Source organism: Trichechus manatus, unplaced genomic scaffold, assembly GCF_000243295.1.
Source record: "Trichechus manatus latirostris isolate Lorelei unplaced genomic scaffold, TriManLat1.0 scaffold00116, whole genome shotgun sequence".
Lineage (NCBI taxonomy): Eukaryota > Metazoa > Chordata > Mammalia > Sirenia > Trichechidae > Trichechus > Trichechus manatus.
Genome location: NW_004444052.1, coordinates 5,323,150 through 5,330,113, shown reverse-complemented (window position 1 = coordinate 5,330,113; position 6,964 = coordinate 5,323,150). Strand labels below are relative to the sequence as shown.

General features: G+C 43.6%; 1 long non-coding RNA gene across 1 annotated transcript in view; it reads right to left on the bottom strand.

Annotated features, from left to right (window-relative positions):
* Positions 1 to 4,805: 4,805 nt before the first annotated feature.
* LOC111821951 (uncharacterized) overlaps positions 4,806 to 6,964 on the bottom strand; it is a 93,139-nt gene continuing 90,980 nt past the window's right edge. The window contains exon 3 of the long non-coding RNA XR_002825255.1: positions 4,806 to 5,092. This is a non-coding gene — a long non-coding RNA (uncharacterized LOC111821951). The remainder of the gene's footprint in view (positions 5,093 to 6,964) is intronic.

The following is a 6,964-nucleotide window of genomic DNA, read 5'->3' as shown; positions in this document are numbered from 1 at the left end:
CCACAACTTTCTCCCTCAGAGTGGCTGATGGGTTCCAACTGACACCCGTTCTTTTAGCAGCTGAGTGCCTAACCACTGAGCAACCAGGAGCACTCTGAGGCTTTCCTAGACCACTGCATTTTCAACTTCCTCTGTAACCATCCTCTTCCTCCATCCCCCATTACTCTTCTTTTTTTGTAACATTTAGTCTCTTCTGTGATATTATATAAAATACTAATTTATTACGTTTATTATTTATTGTCTATTTTTGTTCATTTGGTTCACTTATGTATCTTAAATCACCTAGAACCATGCCTGACCCATAGTGTCGTGGATTGAATTGTGCCCCCCAGAAATGTATGTCAACTTGGTTAGGCCATAATTCCCTGTATTGTGTGGTTTTCCTCCAATTTGTGATTGTAGTTTTATGTTAAAGAGAATTAGGGTGGGATTGTAACACCCTTACTAATCACATCACTGATTCAATGTAAAGGGAGTTTCCCTGGGGTGTGGCCTGCATCACCTTTTATCTTACAAAAGATAGAAGGAAAGGCAAGCAAGCAGAGAGTGAGGACCTCATACCACCAAGAAAGTAGTGCTGGGAGCAGAACATGCCCTTTGGACTCAGGGTTCCTGTGCAGAGAAGCTCCTAGTCCAGAGGAAGATTGATGAGAAGGACTTTCCTCCAGAGCTGACAGAGAAACGCTGATGCCCTAAACTTGGACTTGTAGCTTACTATACTGTGATAGAATAAATTTCTTTGTTAAAGCCATCCACTTGTGGTATTTCTGTTCTAGCAGCAGTAGATAACTAAGGCAGAATTTGGTACCGAGAGAGTGGGGTGCTACTCTAACAGATACCTAAAATGTGGAAGTGGTTTTGAAACTGTGAATGGATAGAAGACTCAGAAGAAGTGAGGAGAACTGCTAACACTGGAGAAGGTGGTGAGAAACAGCAGCAGAGGACCAAAAGCGGCAGAGAAGCGGCAGCAGCAGAACCAGGAGACCAGCGCCAGACAGCGCTAGAGCCAACCCACGGAGCGAGAGAGCTGAGTCCCTGTGCACAGGAGGCTTCCTGGAGGAGTGGGGTCCCTCCAGGCACTTATCGGTGGAGCTCCTGAGATTTGGAACACTTGCCCCAACAGGGAAGATGCGAGCATGAGGCCCAAGAGCTGAAAAGCCAAGGAACAAAGGAAGCCGAGCTGCCTCGGTCTCAAAAGGTATGGCCACAACCTCTGGTGTGTCAAAGGGTTGTAAGATATCACATTCTGAATGCTTCCTTGAATTCTGAGAGAGATCTGCAGTACTTGGTAAATTTGGTAAAAATTAGTTTAAAAAAATAGAATACCTTGAATGTCTACGTGTACACAATAATAATACTGCTGCCTAATATTTATTTTATTTATTTACAGAGTACTTTTTCCTGCATTCTCTCATCTGATCCTCAAAATGACCCATTTCTCAGGTTTGCACACCAGGCTATTTTAACCTGACTTTAACATTGTAGTCATGTAACTAAACAGACACGCATGCATGTACACATGCATGCACTCATGCGCACTCTCTCTCCTGATTCTCTGCAGGAGAAGCAGCATTCCCGTTGTGAGTTGGCTTCCTGAGTGGGTATATGCTTATCCAAAGGGAATGAGCTGCCTGTAGATGCTGGTACTCAAGCCCCTAGGCCTGTTTAATGTGCCTCTACCCATGGGAGTTGGATCTCCTCTTGGATTCCAGTGACAAGAAAGGTTTTGGAGGTTTGGGGCTGCTGTCAACAGTGAAGTTAACAAGGGCAGGGGCACTTCTCCAGCCGGCCAGGTGGCCTTCCCCAGGAGATCCTCGTCCACCTTACTAGCATTCTTACCTTTAAGGTCCAGATACCTTGTTGTTGTTGTTAGTTGCCGTCGACTCTGTGCCAACTCATGGCGACCCCCTGTGTGCAAAATAGAACTGAATTCCATAGGGTTTTCTTAGCTGTAATCTTAACAGAAGCAGATCACCAGGTCTTTTCTTCCACAGTACTGCTGGGTGGGTTCAAACCGCCAACCTTTAGGTTAGCAGACAAGCGCAAACTGCATATATAACCAAAAGAACAAAACAAACCCACTGCCATCGAGTCGGTTCCAACTCAAAGTAACCTTATAGGACAGAGTAGAACTGCTCCATTGGGTTCCCAGGGGGCAGCTGGTGGATTCAAACTGCCACCTTTTGGTTGGCAGCCGAGCTCGTAACCACTGCACCACCAGGACTCCAAACTGCAATATATAGGAAACATTATTTCTGTGTTTCAAAGTGGAGAAACAAATAACCTCTGAGTAGACTCCATCGCTCACTGGCTGGGAGATTTTAGGCCACTCACTCCATTTTAGGATTGTTTTCTCACTGGAGGATGGATGAAGCACTTTGACAATATCAGTTTCCATACAAATGAAAGTTATTATTATAGAAGCATGAACAAAAGAAGTAAAATAGTAGTTTTCAAACTTCAGCATGCCTCAGAATCACCCGGAGAGCTTTTAAAATACAGACTCCTGGGTCTTGCCCCAAGAGTTTCCATTCTGCACATGTGCAGACTAAACAGCAAAGTAAACAGTGAAATGGCATTCCCAGTTTGCCACCAAGCACTGAGGGCCTCGCTGGGCTGGACAAGCTAGAGGCTGTCAGACAGAAGAGAGTGGCTATCGGCCCCCTCAGTGCTTGCTGTTTTGCACGCGGGTCCCTGGTGACCCGCATCCTGTGTGGCTACAGCTGGCCCTCCATCTGTCTGGTCTCAGTGCAGTTTGGGCGCAGAGTAATGTGAAGCCCAAACCTAAGTGATTTTATTTCAGTTTTGCTTTTGGTTTTTCACCAGTTGCTGATGATTGATGAAGAGATGAAAAGCAGAAAAGATTTTTCAAACAACTCCACTTTCCAACACAAGAAGCAATAGACAAAGAAAAAAAGGGTATTTTATGGGAACTACCAAATATCAGATAATTCTATGCGTTTAACCTGAGCAATCAGCCTGCTTGTCCTTCATAGGCCTTATTTTTATTTTAATAAGAAAATTATGTAATAATAGCATTTAGCATTCAGGAAAGAAGTAGAGAAGAGGTATTTGAGATTTATGTTATTTTTCCCTAAGTTTTTAATAAAATTTTCTAAATTTAATATCCTGCTCGGTAGCTAATGTTTTGGGGAATCGAATAAAAAGAATTTATTTGTGATATTCCTGGGAGGACTGTAAGAGATAAGTTATAGTAACTTCTTTATTTTACGGGTAATCTATCTTCTATGTAAAATTTGGCTTCAGGAATATGCATTTTTTCGGTGAACATGCCTGGTAAACAAGACTCTGAACCAGGTAGAGAATAATGTGTCTCTGTGTCTTGAGAAGGAGTCCCTGGTTGGAGCAAACAGTTAAGCACTTGGCTACTAACCCCAAAGGTTGGCAGTTTGAATCCACCCGGAAGCACCTCAGAACAAAGGCCTGGCAATCTACTTATGAAAGATCACAACCATTGAAAACCCTGTGGAGCACAGTTCTACTCTGACACACGTGGGATCACCATGAGTCAAGATCGAGTCAAGGCAACTGGCTTGGTGTCTTTTTTTTTTTTTTTGTGGTATCTTGAGAAGATGCTCTAGTAGAAATCCTCAGGATCAGTGAGGGTTTTCAAAGGAAATAATTATAAACATCTTCTTTTTTTTTTTTTTGAAAGAGCCAGTGTTCCAAACCCAAATTTATGGGGACAACCCCAGTTTCAAATATGTGCTCCTATTGTCATACTCTGTGTACTAGTTGTTTTTTGTTTTTTTAATGTGGACACTATGGCTCTGTAGAAAATGGCATATTGCAACCTAGATCATCTAATGTCAACATTCAATCTGACTGCAGAGGACACCGAGGGTCAGAGAGGTTTGATGCCTCACTCAAGGCTACACAGCAAGTTTGTGCCAGCGTTGGAAACAGAACCTAGAGCTTCTAACTCCTAATTCAGTGTTCCTTCCTGCATGTGAAAGTATTTCTCCGTTCCTGAGGAAAGATAATCCATAAGTGTATGCCTCTCTGGAAACCTAACTCTGAATCACCTATTTAACAAGCTCTTTCCTTGTAAGGAGAAAAGTGGGCTGTGGTGGAGTAAGACAAGATTTCTGCCACAGGGTCTGTCTCCACAATCCCAGGGCAGAAAAGTCAGTATGATTTCATTATTATCTTCTGAGATTACCAGGTCACAGGTTATAAAGCTGATAATGTAGATGTGACTTATCCTTGGATAATGCTCCATGATTCTCCTACCCCGTCCTTGTTTGCTTTCTGAATTGAGACTCTTCCAGCTACCCAAAAACTAAATAAAAAACCCAAACCCATTGCCGTTGAGTCAATTCTGACTCATAGCAACCCTATAGGACAGAGTAGAACTGCCCCATTGGGTTTCCAAGGAGAACCAGGTGGACTCAAATTGCTGACCTTTTGGTTAGCAGTTTGCAGCACTTAACCACTATGCCACCAGGGTTTCACTTCCAGCTACAGCCCAAGGGAAACATCTGAAGCCAGCTCTTCTCTTGTCTGCCCATATGAGAGGTGTGAAATCAGGCAAATGTCCCCAGCATTTCCCTCCAGAGAATGTCATTCTGAACAAAAGAACATTTAGCGCAGCCTTGAGGGAAAGGAGAGATCCCAGAAGTACAGCCTGAACCCTTACTGGAAAGCATGAAGGAACCTCAGCATGGACTTGAACATACAACGTTTGTTTTTCTCCACAAAGCCAGTTTCTCACCTCACTTTCAGTTGAGAAACTTGGAGCTGGTTGGAGGTTGTTTGTGTGAATCTCAGTCTCTCACTCCTCATCCACAATTAGCCCAGGTTCCAAGATGGAGCCATGGTCCTTGATCCTCCACTCCACATCAGGGTGGATCATCTGACCCTCATGGGCATTGCCCAAGAAGGGAATGGCAGTCTTTGTGATGTCTTACCTGACAGTCCCAATTCTAAGAGCTTCATCAGGTCCTCATTCTAAGAGGGAAACTGGTGGCCAACCCTGCAGAGTCAAGAATACATAGACCATCCTCTTCTTTTCTCTTATCAGGTCTTCTTGATAGGAGATAATCTTTCCTTTCATGTGTCAGTTCATGACCTACAAGAAGCAAATACCAAGACAGAACTAGATAATCAAGAGATTTTGGGGGGAAGTACCTGTGAGAGATGCAGAGGAGGGGAAATGGAGCAGAAGTACGTTGGAAGAGTCTTCAGATTGTGCTGCAACCTGACACCTGTGAAAGGAGAGAGGGAAGGATGCAGAATTTGGTACTAGGAGCCTTAGCATGCAGTGAGCTCTGAGAACATCTTGGCCAGGTTGATGTGGAGCCCTGAGCAAAGGCTACCTGTTAGAGGAAACCTACCTTGCGCAGGAATGATGTAGTGCAAGTGCCCCCACCCTGCTTAGTCATTGACTGGGAGCTGCCCAGGGAAGGCGTAGCCTTGACACGAATGCCCCATGAATGTGAAGCTACAGGAACCGGAAGCTGCCTGCCAACTGGGCCCTCACAGCAGGTTCTCCGGAAGGGAGAGCTGAGTGACACACTTTGTGGCCACCACATATGTGTATCTGCTCCCTTAGTGTCTTTGTTTGCTCCAGACTAGAAATTCCCCCATGAAAATGAGTAATTCTGTATCTCAAGGAAAACCAAAGAAAGCTAAAGCATTAACATTATATGGCCTAGGCATACTGGTGATGTTGTTGTTGGGTGCCATCAAGTCGATTCCAACTCACAGCAACCCAATGTGACTGAGTAGAATTAGCCCAGAAGGTTTTCTTGGCTGTAGTCTTTACAGGAGCAGATTTCCAGGTCTTTTCTCCTGAGGATCCACTGGTGGGTTCAAATGGCCAACCTTTCAGTTAGCAGCCAAGCGCTTAACCACTGTGTCACCAGGGCTTCTTAGACATATTGGTAGTACCTTGTTTTGCTTTTGGCTGAGAAAATGATTCCTCCCATGAAATAAGACTATCACATTTCTTTCATACAGTTACAATATTTTAGGGGAACAAATGCCTTAGAAATAATTGAGTCAGTTTATATGTGAGGAAATATTTTATGTGAAGAGATTTTGTCCCATCCCCTGGCCCCCATACATTCTGGAGCAGGCTTCCCGATTCTTTCCTCCAGATCCTTCACCCAGAAGCCAGATATCTAGATGAATATCAAGATATGATTGCCAGAGGAATTCTGGAACTGGATTTAATTTGGCTCATTTCAAGGAGTAGAAGCTTGAACATGACGTTGATGTTCAGGAGATTGTTCCCGGCCTCACCTGAGTTCCCAGTGATGATCCTACCTCATAGAATCTGCAAACTGGGCTTAGTTTATTGGAATAAACTGGACTTGTCTTTGTCCTGTGTTACAAATGCACATAACGCCGTCCCTTCCCCTCTCCTCCCTCCCGTAAAATCTGCCCTTATATTATTCATGTCGGCTTTGCTCTGAGTCTGGTTCATATTTGCTTGAGTGCCGCATTCTTTGTAAGAGCCCAGAGCATGTATGTTCTCCAAGTTCTTTCGTCTTCTAAATTTTACTGTAGAATTTTTTCAAAGCTCAGCAACCTGGTTTAAATTGCCTAGAAAGCTTTTAACCGTGGCTCGTTTCTCAGGCAGGCTAACACCAAATGTGTTCGATATTCTGTAATGAACACTAGAAAGCCCAGTTTTGCTTTTTTTGGCACAGGATAACTGGAACAATCAGATCATACATTTAGTTGGCATCACGTCAGAACAGATTTGCTTCCTTAACCTAGAAAAGAACTAGGAATATCACACTAATTAGCTAGAAAGCTAGACCATGTGTTCATTCCCTATATCAGATAGCTTTCTCCTTGTTTATGTAGAGCTCAAGACACCTATTCGTAGAGTACAAAGTTTCAGGACAAGGACAAGTTATTATAAAAGTCCCTTACCCACTACTCATTAATATACTTCTCTGTTTTAGCCTAGTTAAGTGACTGAACTTTGAAC